A 16,923-nucleotide genomic window follows, 5' to 3' on the forward strand; every position below is an offset into this window, starting at 1 on the left:
TGCAACGGATCTTGTACTTAGCGTTTAGAATTCTAAACGTTCTATATTTTAAGTAGTCAGTTTTATACAAACGGATGGTTTAAGTAGTTGGTTGCTCAATTTGAGATAACTACTCAGTGTGCATATTTGCTTAGTATGTGATATTCATTCATTTAGCATTAAACACTCAGCATGCATCTATCCACTCAGCAGGTAATAGCATAAGTCATTTAGCATGGTAATTCACTCAGCATGAACATATATTAAGAGCTGGAATTTACTGAAGAGTACCAATGGCTTCTCTCAGTATGCTGAACTGCTCACGAGCCAGTGGCTTTGTGAAGATATCCGCAAGTTGCTCATCCGTTGGGACATAGGTCAGCTTTATCTCACCCTTGAGTACATGGTCTCTAATGAAGTGATGTCTTATGCTGACATGCTTCATCCTGCTGTGCTGAATTGGGTTCTTTGATAGATCAATTGCACTTTTGTTATCACATTTGACCTCAATTGTCTTTGTTTGAACACCATAGTCTTCAAGCTGTTGCTTAATCCATAGGACTTGAGCAACACAGTGTCCAGCAGCAATGTACTCAGCTTCAGTGGTGGACAAGGCTACTGACGCCTGCTTCTTACTGAACCAGGATACAAGACAGCTTCCTAAGAAGTGACATCCTTCAGAGGTGCTTTTTCGTTCAAGCTTGTCTTGTCCATAGTCAGCGTCAGTGTATCCAACGAGTGTAAAACCATTAGTGTTGGGATACCATAAACCTACGTTCACTGAGCTTTGCAAATATCTAAGGATTCTTTTTACAGCTATGTAATGAGATTCCTTAGGGTTAGATTGATATCTAACACAGTAGCATACTGAGAACTGAATGTCCGGTCTACTTGCTGTTAAGTAAAGTAGAGAGCCTATCATACCTCGATACAATTTGATGTCTACCGACTTACCATTCTCGTCAGCACAAAGGACAGTGTCAGTGCCCATAGGAGTAGATATTGGCTTGCAATTTTCAAGATCATATTTCTTCAATATCTCCTTGGCATATTTAGCCTGACTGATGAAGATGCCATTTTTCCCTTGTTTGATTTGAAGTCTAAGGAAGAAGTTGAGTTCTCCCATCATTGACATTTCAAACTCAGTCTGCATTTGCTTGCTAAATTCCTTGCACATTGACTCATTAGTAGCACCGAAAATAATATCATCAACATATATTTGAGCCAGTAGGGTATCTTTACCATTTCTCTTAATGAATAAGGTTGTATTAGCTTTGCCCCTGACATAGTTTCTAGTCAGCAGGAAACTGGTCAGCCTCTCATACCAAGCACGTGGTGCTTGCTTGAGGCCGTACAGAGCCTTTTTGAGTTTATAAACGTGGTTTGGGAATTTAGGATCCTCAAACCCTGAAGGTTGATTAACATAAACTTCCTCGTTTATAACTCCATTAAGGAATGCACTCTTAACATCCATTTGAAACAGTTTAAAGTTCATATAACTTGCATAAGTGCATAAAATTCTAATAGCCTCTAGCCTTGCTACTGGGGAAAAGGTCTCACCGTAGTCAATACCTTCTTGCTGACTGTAGCCTTGAGCTACAAGTCTTGCTTTGTTCCTGACTACATTTCCTTGCTCATCCAGCTTGTTGCGGAAGACCCATCTTGTTCCAATGGTCTTCTGACTCCTTGGATGTGGCACTAACTCCCATACATCGTTTCTTCTGAATTGGTCAAGTTCCTCTTGTATTGCGCTCATCCAGAATTCATCTTCCTCAGCATCAGCGAAGTTCTTTGGTTCCTGAACTGAGACGAAGGCTACGTTGCTGAGGTATCTCCTGAGTTGGTTTCTTGTCATCAGGGTATTCTCAGCGGCATCAAGAATGGCACTCTTTGAGTGTCCTCTTGGTATCCTTATCTCCTTTGGTAGATTGATGTCTTGTGCTGTCTGTGTTTCAACAATCTCTGCAGGTGTAGACTGGTCAGTGAAAACAATTTGAGATTCACTTTTACCTTTGGTTAGCCCTTGAGGGAATGACTCAGCGGCTGTATCTTGATCAGCGGGTACTGAGTGTGGATCATCCTCGGTCAGCGGCAGGTATCTTCCTGCAGGGTTAGTTTCATCAAACTCAACATGTACTGACTCTTCTAAGACTTGAGTTCGTTTATTGAAAACTCTGTATGCTTTGTTGTTTGTTGAGTAGCCTAAAAAGATAGCCTCATCAGCTTTTGAATCAAACTTAGCTAAGCTATCTTTGGTGTTTAAAATAAAACATTTACAGCCAAAGGCACGAAAGTATCCAATGTTGGGCTTTCGTCCTTTCCAAAGTTCGTAGGGGGTTTTCTTTAGTATAGGTCTAACAAGAGCCCTATTAAGAATATAGCACGCTGTGTTAACAGCTTCTCCCCAAAAGTACTTTGGAAGCCTATGCTCACTCAGCATTGTCCTGGCTATTTCAACCAAGGTTATGTTCTTCCTTTCAACAACCCCATTTTGTTGAGGCGTCCTAGGAGCAGAAAAATTATGGTCAATGCCGCTGGCTTCACAGAACTCAACAAACTGTTGGTTTTTGAATTCTCCACCATTATCACTTCGGATGTGAGCCAATTTTAGGTCTTTATCATTTTCAAGTTTTCTAACCAAATTTGAAAATGTCTCAAAGGTCTCATCCTTGCTACTCAGCAAGATGATCCAAGTGTATCAAGAAAAGTCATCTACAATGACCAAGGAAAATCTTCTTCCACCCAGACTCAGCGGCTGGACTGGACCGAAGAGATCCAAGTGTAGTAAATCTAACGGACGCTTAGTTGAGACAATATTTTTACTATGAAAAGATTGTTTGGTTTGTTTTCCAGCTTGGCAAGCGTGGCATAGTTGATCTTTTTCAAATTTAAGTTCTGGCAGTCCCTCAACCAATTGCTTTCTTGCTAATTTGGCCAGGAGGTCCATGCTTACATGACCAAGTCTCCTGTGCCATAGCCAGGAATTCTCTTCCTTTGAAACTAAGCATACAGTTTTTGAAAACTTTTTCTCTAAGTTCAGCATGAAGACATTATCAATGCGAGGGGCAGTTAAAATTAACTCATTAGTTTTACCCTCGAATATTTTACATCCAGTGTCATCAAATATAACTTTTCTCCCACTGTCACATAGCTGAGCTACGCTGAGTAAGTTATATTTGAGTCCGCTGACTAGGGAGACTGACTCAATAGTAGGATTACCTCCAATGGTTCCTGACCCTACTATCTTACCCTTTTTGTTGTCTCCAAAACTTACGCTTCCTCCTCGTTTACGCTCGAATGTGATGAACTGAGTTTCATCACCAGTCATATGCCTCGAGCATGCGCTGTCAATATACCACATCTTTGACTTCTCAGCACATCTCAGGCTTACCTGCAATGTAACTAGTTACTTTTAGGTACCCAATTCTTTTTGGTTCCTTGCTTGTTAGGTTCAACAGGTAAAGCATCATATTTTATTTTATGGCGGCATACTTGGACAGTATGGCCATTCTTTCCACAGAAGTCACAGCTGACCTTCCGTTTAGGATTTCTCACTGACTAGTCAGCACCCCAGTACTGAGCGTGCCAGCACACCTTTGTGGTGTGTCCTTTCTTCCCACAGAAGTCACACTGGACATTCCGCTGAGGATTCCCTCTCTGATGACCAGTACTTCGGTACTGAGCATTCAGAGGAATATTTCTTTTGTTTGGAACCTTTAGTTGGTTCTGAATGGACGTGACGTCCTTTCTCAGTTTCTTAGAATCTGATTGGACCTCAGAGAGGAACTTTTGCATACTTCCAATGTTACTATGCAAATCTGAGTTGTCCTGAAGAAGATATCGAAGGTCACTCAGTTTGACCTCCTCAACCTCGTCACATCGCCTGCTAAGTGCTCTAACCTTTTTATTACACTTTTTGACAAGTGTGTAAAGATCACTCAGGGCATTAACCATTTCATTTCTGAGCAAGGGTAGTGATATTACCTCAGTTGACTGTTCCTCATCGTCGGATGCAATAGAGGGGTCAGCATGCTCAGAGGCACATGTCTCAGCAAGTTCGTCAGCCATGAAACAAATCTTCGCTGACTCAGTGGCATCAGCTTCAGATGATGATGAATCACCACTATCACTCCAAGTTGCCACCATTGCCTTCTTGACGTTCTTTCTTTCTTTCCTTAGCGAGGGACAACTTGACTTGATATGGCCAGTTTGATGACATTCAAAGCAAGTAATGGGCTTTGAGCTGTCCTTCTTGTACTTGCTGTCGCTGGAGTCAGCTTTGTACTTATCAAATTTTTTATAAGGCTTCTTAGAATATATGTCATTCTTTTTGAACAGCCTTTTCATCTTTCTGGTAAACATAGCCATCTCTTCATCGTCTGTTGAGCTTCCATCAGTGGAGTCAGCTTTCATGACAAGAGACTTTTGCTTCTTGTCTTCAGACTTTTCCTTCACCTCGAAATTCTTCATCGAGATCTCATGGGTCAGCAGTGAGCCGATGAGTTCATCATACTTATAGGTGGTTAAGTCTTGAGCTTCCTCAACAGCGGTCTTCTTTGCTTGCTAGTTTTTAGGAAGACTCTTAAGAATCTTCTTGACTTGTTCTTCCTCAGTGAAGATCTTCCCAAGTCTCTTGAGCTCGTTGATGATGTTTGTAAACCTTGCATTCATGTCAGAGATTCCTTCATCATCGTTCATTTCGAACAGCTCGTATAGTCTCATCTGCTGGTTCACCTTGGACTCCTTCACTTTGTTGGTTCCTTCGTAGGTGACCTCCAGCTTCTTCTAGATCTCTTGCGCTGACTCACAACCTGATATCTTATTATATTCTGCAGCATCAAGCGCACAATGAAGCATATTTATAGCCGAAGCGTGATTTTGTAGCTTCTTGAGATCATCCTCTGTCCATTTGGCCTCAGCTTTGACAACTATTTGGCCAGCCACAACTTCAACAAGAACAAATGGGCCTTGGACTATTGAAAGCCATGCACTCATATTTGTTGCCTGAATAAAGTTTTTCATCCTATTCTTCCAGAAGGTGTAGTTAGACTCGAAGAATAGGGGAGGCCGAGTAATGGACAGCCCCTCAGGTAAAATCTGAGTTGTCTGGTTTCCTAGGAGAACCCGAGTGCTGTTTTCAGCCATAGTGGGGATCAGCTCAAGGTAGTTAAACCTTTCACAGTGAGCTTTTAAGCTCTGATACCACTTGTTGGTCCCTTATAACGTAATAAGTTAGTTCTAAGGGGGGATAGGAACTATTTAAAATTTTAGTACGTTAAGGCTGACTTCTTTTTCTTTGAAAAAGGATTACACAGCGTGCTGAGTAAATTAAGACACTAGCTTAGTCAACTGGTGACTAAGTCAGCTTCTTTCTTTGAGTCAGGAGATAGCACTTGAGTCTATTCCTGAACTTAGATACTCAATGTGTACAACTCAGCGTGACCTCTTTACTTGGTCAGTTTTGTTTAAGCAAGCAATATATATATTAAGGAGTTTAAGGTTAGAAAGATGTTACTCAGCAGATTTATCCAGGTTCGGCCTCTAAGCCTACGTCCTGTCCCCGGAACACGTTCCGAGCTTTTAAATTCTCTACTGAGCTCTTTAACGGTAGAGCATCAAACCTTTTACAACTTAGAAGCTGAGTATAACAAGAGTACCTTCCTCTATACCTCTACTCACTCCTAATCTCTCGCTGAGTACTATAACCGAGTACTCAGCCTCTCCTTTCTAATCTCTAGAAATGATAAAGATTTGTCATGAACAACAATTGCTAAGACACCTTAGATGATTGAATAATCACTCTAGACTTTTACACGAAAGATATAGAATTTGGTGTAAGTATTTGCTTTGCTTTTTCTCACAGAACTTGAGTAGAATTTTGGTCAGCGTAATGGCTTGATAAAGTTTTATGTAGAATGAAGCAACTGAAAGGCCCTATTTATAGAGACGTCTGAGGCATCAGTCATTTCGAATTTCGAAATAACCGTTGGAGGGAAACGGCTTCATGTCGTTGTCACTCAGTCCTGCTCAGTGCTCTCGGCCAATCAGATTCAAGTATCTTCTGTCTTCGGTCAGTGCTGAGCAGCTTTTAGTCAGTCCGGCAGAATGTCTCTCCATTTCTGGTAAGGTCAACTAGACAGCTTTCTGTGTCTTCTGAACTTTACCCAAAGTAGAAATACTTTGTCTGGAAGTTGTTCTTGCTCAGCTGCTGTCTTGTACTCTTTGTCGATACAACTCAGCAGCTTCGTTCCGAAGTTGTTCAACGAAGGTCTTCTCGATCCTTCTTCCGCTGAGCTGCGTTTTGTACATAACGACAGCGTTTTGCATACGCGGGCCGAGTGGTCTTGATCTGTTTGACTTGGGCTTTGACTTCCGTATTGTGCTTTAAGCCTTTTAGTCTTTATATCTTATAAACAATTTAACTCAACATTGAAAAAACACATTAGTGTAATAAATCAAAGCATTTAAACTTAGTGTGTTTAGAATATATTTAATTTTACTTAAATAATTTTGTCAAATCAAAATCATGTGGAAAGGTGTTTCAACAAGTTCCGCGCTCGTTTCCGCGCTCTTCCGCTTGAGCTTGCTCCTCCAGATGGGTCCCTATTTAAAACTGCATGAAAAGTAGATCTTCCCAAAAATTTAGAGTCAAGCAAAGTAGGGTAAAAACCATCTTCCTTAATTTCCAAATCTTTGAATTGGCTACTAAGGAAGTTGGTTACCAAATATCCAAGACCAATCGACCCACGTTTCCTACTTGTTTGGGTTTGAAAGCCTTCAAAGATGGCTTTGACATTATCAACGGGTTTATGATTGACCACACACCACAGTATGAGCAATTCTGTGCTCGAGACCTCATTGCTCTCGGTTTTGCCTAGCAAGTTGTGTGCTACAAACTTGTGTATCAGGTTTATCATTGGGTCTCGGAGAGAGACAGGGCTAGCAGTGCGGGAGTGATAGGGGTCAAAACCTCCTATCTTTGGGTACGGTTTTAGGACGGGTTTTAGCGTTATTTAGTTAATAAGCGAGCAATTCTCGCATTTAAATGCTTTTGTGTGAGTTAGTTAGAAATTGGAAACGTTTTATTTACTTTTAATTGTTTAGGCTCGTTTTATGATCAATTTAGGCAAATACGGCCAAAATGGCATGCATATTATAATTCCGTTATCTTTTGAAGCTAATTGATCCGTCAAAAGTCGCACCAAACGAAGCGTTTGCTCAAATAAGCGATTGGTGGGTCAATTTAGCCCTTGGACTAATGTTGTTTGGAGTTTATGTGCGTGTGCAGATTAAAACATGATCAATTTCAGGCAAAAATCGAGTCTCGGGGACCCCCGGCAGTCGCTCGGCGAATAGAGCATCGGCGCGCAGCCAGGGCGCTGCTCGGCGAGCAGCCCAGGCACCGCCCAGGCACTGTGCCTACTCGCCGAGCAGGGCGCTGCTCGTCGAGCAGCTCGCCCTGCTCGGCGAGCAGACCTGCGGGAATTGGTCAAAAAGACCAATTCCGCCCCCACGAAGCCACGATGGACCCCATGACTTCCTACACCAATAAGGACACGAAAATAGGTCAAAAAGAGGGCCGAGCCACGCCTATAAATAGAGTTTTTCTAATGTAAATTAGATATCTTTTATCTTTGTAATTTTCTTAGCTTTTCATCTTGAGAAATCCTCTCCACCTCCTCCATATCCTTCAAACCTCCATTGAAGACACCTCCGAAGCTCCGTTCACCGAGGATTGCTCAAGCTCCATCCTTAAGTCTTAGAAAGACGCATGCATTGGTAGACAGGTTCCCTAAAAGGGATTTTTCTTCTTTTACATTCTATCTAGCCTCTGATACATGTTATGAATTCTAGGCTTATTGTAACTTCGTGACAATATTTCCATCTTTGATATATATTATAGTTCTTGTTCATTCAATTGTTTTAATGCTTTAATCTTTGTCTTACGCTTTGTCTGATTGGTTTAACTCATTTGATAATCCCAAAATCAAGTTGGCACATATTGCGAGCTGAATCTGACCTAGTCAGTGCCTATAGGATTGACGACCCTATAGAAGATTAAGCCCAAATTACTGAGCCTTAGAGCTAGTTTCGGCCTTACAAGGGAATCACGAACTAGGGACTTTAGGAGGATAGGTCGGGTTAATCGCCTCGGACACAAGTGACTTAGGTTTTAATTCAATTGCTTAAACAATCTATTTTCATTATCATCGTATCCCTTCATGTTCCTTTGGATAATTGCATTGGTAAAAGATCACTTAGGGGTAGAGTAACTTAATTAGGCGTAGAATAACTTAGTTAGAATCAGATAACTTAGCTAGGAATAGTATAAATCAACCTAGGAGTAGATTAATTTAGCAAAACCAACTCAAAACCCCCTAAGCCTAGATAACACCTGAAACCAAGTAACTCGATACTTGCAGAAATAAATCCTGTGGACGATAACCTGGACTTAACCAGAAATTTATTACTTGATAATGACGGGGTACACTTATCCCTTAGTGAGTTCTCATCTCTAACTTAGGTGAGGGCGCATCAAGTTTTTGTCATAATCTGATGACCCTGTTAATTGGAGCCAAGCATCAGACAATGTCACGGGTTCCTTAAAACCCGAGACTGCCCCTGGTGACTTACGGACTCCCATCAAAGCTGCTATCATAGTATCACTGAGACGATAAGGTGTACCATTCAGTCTGAAGGAGTACTTATTAGTTCCTATGTGCCCTTCCTTTCTCAAGGTGGTCAGAAATTCTATGGTGTATTCATAATAGGTTAGGGTCCTTTTTGTGGCTAGTTTATACCACCCCTGGAATTTCAGGATTTCGATGAAATCCTTTTCCCAACCTAGAGATGCTAGACACCTCGGATCAATGATGATTCGTGTGGCAAGGTCTTGCTTAGAAAACCGGTCATATAACAACCCCTCACGCTCATTGACTAATCCAAAAGGAGGATTATACTTAGCTTGCAGGGCATCGTTGAACTCGATGTCAGAATCGGCTTCATTGTCAATCGTGACCTTGGCCTTGCCTTTTCTACCCATAGTACCTGAGAGATAGACCAAACAGACTAATTAGAAGAAAATACAACATAAACCCCCAAATAACCAATAGAGAGGCATAAACCATAGTTTAGAAACTTAGGGACCAAAACCATAAGCTTTCAGTCCCTAAGTAATTCACCCGTAATCCTAAATTCGTGCAAAATCAGAGGTGCCCAGTGACCAAAACGTGTTAAGAATGTGAAATAGAACCTCATTGGCAAGTTTCCAACTATAAACTGAATAGTTGAATTTTGAGCTAAAATGGAGACTTTACCTAAATTGGGTAATTTCTCCAAATATTCACAAATTAAGAACTACAATCATACCCAAAGCACATATTGATCATAATGTTAATATATATTGCAAGAAGATCAAGAATTAAAAACAAATAAGAGATTATTTGAGAAAAAGGATAAAATCCCCAAAACCTAGGTTTATCTCAAATCTCAAAAATTAACACCCTAAACTAAAATCTAAGCCTAGAAACATGTTAGAAATCAAGAATAGGTAAGAATCCATACCTCGTTTGTTGAATTCGGGTTAGTATGGTGGATTTGGGGGGTTAGGTTGTGAAAGAAAAAGAAAAAGAGAGAAAGAAAGAAAGAAAAGAAGAAAGAAGAAGAAGGTAAGGAAGGGGATGAAGAGTCATCCCCTAATATATATATATATATATATATATATATATATATATATATATATATATATATATATAATTAGTTCGGGATTTAAAAAAATCCCGAACAGCCCCGTGTCAGCAGAGCTGGCTGGCTCGGCCGACCAGCTCGGCGAGCTGGGAGGCAGAGCCCAGCTCGCCCGAGCTGGGGTGCTGGTTGAATTTTTTTTTTTTTTTAGAGTATGGGGTGCAAAACTTGACAATGCAATAACAAAAATGCGAATTAAAAATAACAACCAAAATTAACACAAAAGGAAAAGAAAATTGCAGAAATAATTGTTCAAGTTTTGGATTTAAACCGAGGAGAACCCGATTTCTCCCCCTTACTCAATCCTTTCTCAGGATCTTTGGATTCTTCTCTGTTGTGCTCGGGAGAGAACCCTGTGGCCTTTCCTGCCTGTCCCTATTGATCTGGGTTACCTGATTGCTTAGATCTTTGCATAAAGATTCATTATTGGCAAGCCTAGCCGAAATCTCTTTCAAGAGAGTAACCACCTCGTCAGATTCCTTAGGAGGTTGCATTGGCCCTTGGTTCTGCTGTTGATATGGGGGCATGCCAAGCCCCTGCTCTCTGTGTTCCTGAACAAAACCGCTGGGAGGTCTAAGCACATTCTGATTTGAATTTCCGTAAGATAGGTTCGGGTGCTGAGGCCTCCTATAGTTGTTGTAGGAGTTGTGGTTGTTGGGGTTGTAGTTGTTATAGTTCTGATTGTATCTCGGTTGCCCCCCAATATAATTGACCATTTCCACCCCATCTCCAGCGAAAGGGCTACCTGCTTGACAGTCCTTTCCATGGTGGTCGTCGTCACAGTGCACACAGGTGGGAGGTTGGCTGAATTTAGCCAACAGGACATCCATCTTCCTACTCAAATCCGCAACACCCGGATTTTGTTCTTGTTCTTCCACAGCAAACACCCGCTGCCTTGTGGGGCCAGCGAGTTTCTCCTCTTGCCACTGCACACTCTTCCTAGCCAGCTCATTAATCATGTCATACGCCTCTGTTGCTGTCTTTCTGAACAAATCTCCACCCGCCGCGGAGTCTACAATAGCCATGTCAGTGGGTGTCAATCCGTGATAGAAGACGCTCACCAATTGATGTTTGGGTATGTCATGATGAGGGCACATGCGCAACATTTTTCTGAATCGGGTCCAAGATGTGTGGAGCGCTTCATGCTCGGGTTGGTGATGCTGCTAAAGTGTATAGCGATAAACAGGAGAAGTGAATCCTATCTCAACAAGTAGTACAGTGCTTAAGCACGAGATCGAACCACAAGGACTAGTTGTCACAATTAATTATTCAGCTAACAAAGACTAGCAATTGTTCAGGATGTTGTGTAAATGTCTGAGAATTAATGAACAAACTGTTTTAAAACTTAACATAAAAGAAACTTACTGTGAGAGGAAATAGTATAATTGATGAAGCAATCCGGGATGAGGGTTCCCCTTGATTGGCTCCCTAGTATGGCTTACGGGATTCAGGTTTATATCCTAATGATAATTGACGGTAATCACAGAATTTACCACTTCAAGTCTGTCAATCTTAAGTGGTCCTTTCGCTCAAACTTGGTTATTGCAAATCCTAGGTCATGCAAAAGGTCAGGTTCAATAGTGATCAAGGCTAGAGTCGTAGCCCAGCCACAAATCCGCACTCCTAGTGGTCTCTAGCGAGGTCAGATCATTCCGGTTCCGGATAAGCGATTCCTTGGTCAGGGATCACCTATCCACCATCCTAAACTTGTCAACTTCGAAGAGCTTGTTGTTCTTAATTTTAGGTTAGTTGATTATCATCGATTCTCATTCTAACATCCACTCCTAAGTCTGACAAATTTGAGGCATTAAGCTCGAATAATCTGATCAATCGGGAATAACTCCCATAAACCCAAATCTCTACCATTCTAGGTCACACAATCAATTCCATCCCCATCCCAGATTGGATGGGGGTTAGTTCATGGTCAAACTAAACAACTTGCAGAAACATAAATCATCAATATGAAGCATATTGACTTAAGAAGCGAAAAGTAAAAGACAGAGTTATGAGTTTAGAAATCTAAAACCCGATTTGTCTGATTCTGATTACAAATATCGAGAGAACTCTCCTTCCCAATCTTCAAATCAACAACTACGATCTTTAAAACTCTCCATTCCTCTCAAAGCTAGAAAGAAGAAGAAGAAAAATTTAACAATGCCGCTAGAGAAAAATAAAAAGAAGAAGTAACCCTCACAAAGGAGGCATCATGTTCTATTTATAGCAGCAGGTGCTTTGGGGGTATTTTGGGCATTATTTTGGCCAAAATTCGCGCCCTAGAGGTGAGAAGGCGCTGGGAAAATGATCCTAGCGTCTCGTCTCGTCGAGACCTGACGTGTCTCGGTGAGACAAGTTGGTGTCTCGACGAGACACTGGTCATCTCGTCGAGACACCACGCGATGGCCTCTTCTGGAAACCGCCGGGCTGCCTCGTCTCGTCGAGACTAACAGTGTCTCGGCGAGTCGCGGGCCTGTCTCGTCGAGACAGGCACTGTCTCGACGAGACAGGTGCTGGAAAGTCCACGAACCCCTCTTGGACGCATCTGTTTCGGTCCTTGCTTCCAGCAGTTGATCTGGTGGCCCTTGAAATGTCCTGAAATGCTCAAAACGTCCTAAAAAGCACCTGAAAATACAGAGAATGCCGTAAGTAACGGAAATCATTACTTCTAGCTAAAAGATAACAGATTGGTATGTGGTTAAGCAGAAATAAGGCAAAAACGACCCCAAATGATCCTAAAATCCTCATATACATGGGAGCTATCAGTTGGTGGAATGAGGTGATCTCACCCCTGAGCATTGTTATCTTCGAGGGAGGAAAGTAGTAGGACAAGAATTCCTTTTCCAATCCTGCCCAAGTTGTGATTGATCCGGGCTCCAGTGTTCTTAGCCATTCCAAAGCTTGCCCAGTTAGAGAAAATGGGAACAACTTCAGCCTAGCAGCATCTTGGGGAACCCCATTTGTTCTCGCAGTGTCTGCACACATTAGGAAGCGATCCAGATGATCATTCAGGCTCTCATGTGCTTCCCTCCAAACAGTCCGGTTTGTTGAATCAAGTGAATTATGCCTGACTTGATTTTGTATGTGTTGGCCGGAATATTCGGAGCAGCAATGCCGAAAAAATGTTGGTGTCAGTGTGGTGCCAGAATCTCACTCATCAGACGAGTGTCAGTTTCTGGTCTAGTGTTCTCAGTGTTCCGGTCATTGTTAGGAGGAGTAGTCTCAGCCATTTTGATAGGCTCGATGATCTCGTCTTGCTTCAGCGTTCCAATCTTTTTGCTCCTGCGAAGAGTACGTTCAAGTTCAAGGTTAAGAGGGACACACGGTATTCCCGCTGATCGTGTAGGCATATGCTGAGAAGAAATAAATACAAGAAATAAATGAAAGCAGAAATTTTTCCTATGGAAGAAAAGTATAAACATATAAAACATTTTATAGTGTTATCATACAAGGTCACACAGTTTTATACAAGTGTTCTTATCGGTTTATATTGACAGATATAGATTGGTGTACATGGTACAAACTAGTAGAGATAAACAAGTATGTACAAGTATGAATCAGAATATGAACAAGTATAAGCATAAGAATGAACAAGTATAAACGATATAAAGAAGTATAGATAGACAAGTATAGATGATATTAACAAGTATAAACATACGTTTGTATAAACAAGTATAAACGAGTATAGGTATGAACAACTACACATGTTATGAATAAACACGGTAGATATAAACAAGTATAGAAGAGTCATATATACTTAGGTATAAACGATATAAACAAAGGATATTCACAAACGAATGCCTAAACTAACAAATCGACCTTTGGTTCGATATTGCAGAAGAAATAAATCCCCGGCAACGGCGCCAAAAACTTGACGCGCCTCAGCGGCTTTCGGTGTTCGGTTCCGCTGAGGCTGACTAAAGGATAAGTGTACCCCGTCGTTATCAAGTAATAAAATCTGGAAAGTCCAAGTATCGAATCCATAGGACTTATTTACCACAAGTATCGAGCTACTTGGTCTCAGGTGTTATCTAGGCTTTGTGGGTTTTGAGTTTGTTTGTTTAAGTTAATCTACTCCTAGGGTGAATTACGCTTCTCCTAGCTAAATTACACTAATTCTAACTAAGTTATTCTACGCCTAATTAAGTTAAACTACTCCTAATTAAGTTATACTACTCCTAGGTGATCTTTCACTAATGCAATTACCCGAAGGAACATGGTATGAACGATAATAATGAAGTTAGATTATTAGGTCTATTAATTAAAACCCTAATCTAAGTCACTTGTATTCAAGGCGATTAACCCTACTTACCCTCCTGAAGTTCCTAGTGCGTGATTCTCTTGTAAGGCCGAAACTAGGTCTAAGGCTCAGCAATTTGGGCTTAATCAACTAAGAGGTCGTCAATCTTCTAGGCTCTGACTAGGTCAGATTCAGCTCACAATATGTGCCTACTAGATTTTGGGGCTTTTGAATGAGTTAAACCAATAGAATAAAGCGTAAGACAAAGATTAAACAAATAATCATAGAACAAAATAAGAGCTAAAATATTATTAAAGGCGAAGAACAATGTCACAGGATACAATTAGACTAGGATTCATAGACTGTATCAAAGAGTACAAACAAGGAAAGATAAAAGGAGATACGAAAATCCCTTTCAGGGAACCTGTCTACTCTGCAGCCGGCTTCCTAGGTCTTAAGGATGGACCTTGAATAATGCTCGGTGGAGATGCGGAGCTTCGGAGCTTCTTCAATGGAGGTTGGAGAAGATGGAAGAGGTGGAGAGGATTTCTCAAGGGGGAAGGCTAAAGTAAATTACAATAATGAAAGATATCTAATTTACAATTGGAAATTCTTATTTTTAGACGCAGCTCGGGCCCTCTTTTTGACCTATTTCATGTCTTTATGCAGGTGGGAAGTTGTGGGACCGGTCGTGGAGTCGTGGGGGCAAAACTGATATTTTTGACCAATTCCCGCAGGTCAGCTCGCCGAGCAGGGTGCGCTGCTCGGTGAGCTGGCCTATAAAGGCCAGCTCGCCGCGAGCTGGCATGGCCAGCTTGCCCGAGCAGGCCCCTAGAGGCCTGCTCGATGAGCTGGCATAGCCAGCTTGCCCGAGCTGGCCTAAAGGCCAGCTCGTCGCGAGCTGGTATGGCCAGCTCGCCCGAGCAGGCCCCTGGAGGTCTGCTCGGCGAGCTGGCCTAAAAGGCCAATCGGACGAGCGGTTTTGCCCTGCACGGTTGCTCGATGTCCCATGATGTAATTTTCGCCCGAACTTATCCCTGTGCATGCATGAAAACTCCAAATAGCATTAGTCTCAAGGCTAAATTGACCCGCCAATCGCTCATTTTGAGCAAACGCTCCGTTTGGTGCGACTTTTGGCGGATCAATTAGCTATAAAAGATAACGGAATTATAACATACATGCCATTTTGGCCTTATTTGCCTAAAATGATCAGAAAACGAGCCTAAACAACGAAAAGTTAATAAAACATTTCCAATTCCTAACTAACTCACACAAAAGCATATAAATGCGAGAATTGCTCGCTTATTTATGAATTAACACTAAAAACCGTCCTAAAACCGTACCCAAAGATAGGGATTTTTGACCCCTATCACCCACCAACCTGACCTCCTGGCTCTCTAAACCACTTCATATTGGAAACATCGCCCAATCTTCTCACTAGGGCGTTCAACCAGTCACCCCATTCCCTAGTAATTTCCTGAGGCTTAAGCGAAAACAACTTCTCACAATACTTATCAGTATGCCCTAGCAAGCCACAAATATAGTAGAATGTACCCAATCTCTCAAACTTAAAGGAAATATAAGCCAAATCTTCCTTACCCCTACGAATCTTTTTCATTCTTTTCAAGGGTTTCCTAACATCAATAGAAACCCTAAGCCTCATGAATTGCCTTTTCATCCCAACATTATTATTCAAGTCATATTCGACAAATTTACCAATAAAGTTTCCTATTTGTCTACCCACAATTTCAGACATAGAACTTATAGGTAAATCGTGAATTTGGACCGAGAAATCTGCAAAATTCAGCTCAACCATTTCTGGAGAAGGTTCATTCTTCCATTCAGCAAGTACTAATAAATGGTTATCAAAGGCCCTCCAGCCAGTACACGGGATTTATCAATATCGTGAAAGAATTCAAAGACGTACCTATTAGCAGACAGTTTTGAAATTGCCACACCTCTTCCTGGTCTCCAAAGGGTACATAACCGAGCTTTCATAGCCATAGTATTGATATTACGGTCAGTCAGAAACCTGCCAACCAACGATAAGCCACTACTTTTAGCGATCGGGTTAGAGGATGGACCGTTGCGGTCGAGCTCCTCCTCTTCCCCATCCGATAACGTCAACTGGTTGAGTGCAGAGTCCATTCCAGCAAAACAGAAGCAGGAGAGTAATAAAGCCGTAACAATCAGAGAGCACGAAACCAGGTCTGAAACTAACGATCAGAATCGCAAGGCAGCCCAAGAGAAACGACGACCACAACTTTCATAATCAACCGGCCCTCACCAGACAAGCAGCACCAAGGGAAGCTGCAAGAACCACCAACCTTTTCTTCCCTCGACGAAGCGACGAGAACAGAGACCCAAGGGAAAAATCGCAAGAAATGATTCAAGAAACCAGATGCAAACAGCGATAAGTAGACAAACGTACCCTCACAGATACAGAGTGGAAAAACAAACCAAACTCTCACAACCCAGAAGATTAAAGGAGGAGAGATGGCAACAAAACTCTCACATGATGCCATAAATGATGGTGGCGGTGGAGAGACGCTAAGATTTCGCTATGTCTATACTTATCATTATTTTTGCTCTAGGGTGCCGGAAATGATTTGGTTTATTTCTGTTAATAATTTATTTTCATTTTTTCATATCTTTTTTTTTTGTATTTTATTTATAAGTAATTGAAGGGTAAGACTTGGCTTTTTATGAGGCTTTTCCTTGCAGGAAATGGAAAAAGAAAGTTGAAATTTTTGTGCGTTACTGTTATCTCTATTTTGTTTACGACAATTGCTTTCATATGGCACGTGAGCTGGTTTTTAGTAAAAACATTCCTCAAATTGGCTGGCTTCGGATGGCTAGACATTCACTATCTAATCAAATATGGTTAGTCATATTATTATTATTTTTTCTTTTGCATAATATTATCTTTTTAATTATTAAATGCAATTTACTTTAAATCTATTTGT

At 41.4% G+C, this 16,923-nt stretch overlaps 1 long non-coding RNA gene across 1 annotated transcript; it reads right to left on the reverse strand.

Moving 5' to 3' along the window:
* Positions 1 to 14,241: 14,241 nt before the first annotated feature.
* LOC136220922 (uncharacterized) lies at positions 14,242 to 16,546 on the reverse strand. Its single transcript, XR_010684763.1, has 2 exons — positions 15,885 to 16,546; positions 14,242 to 14,994 (listed from the first exon to the last, which is right to left on the reverse strand). It is a non-coding gene; the product is annotated as an uncharacterized lncRNA (long non-coding RNA).
* Between the last annotated feature and the right edge of the window lie 377 nt (positions 16,547 to 16,923).

Source organism: Euphorbia lathyris, chromosome 2 (genome assembly GCF_963576675.1).
Source record: "Euphorbia lathyris chromosome 2, ddEupLath1.1, whole genome shotgun sequence".
Taxonomy (NCBI): domain Eukaryota; kingdom Viridiplantae; phylum Streptophyta; class Magnoliopsida; order Malpighiales; family Euphorbiaceae; genus Euphorbia; species Euphorbia lathyris.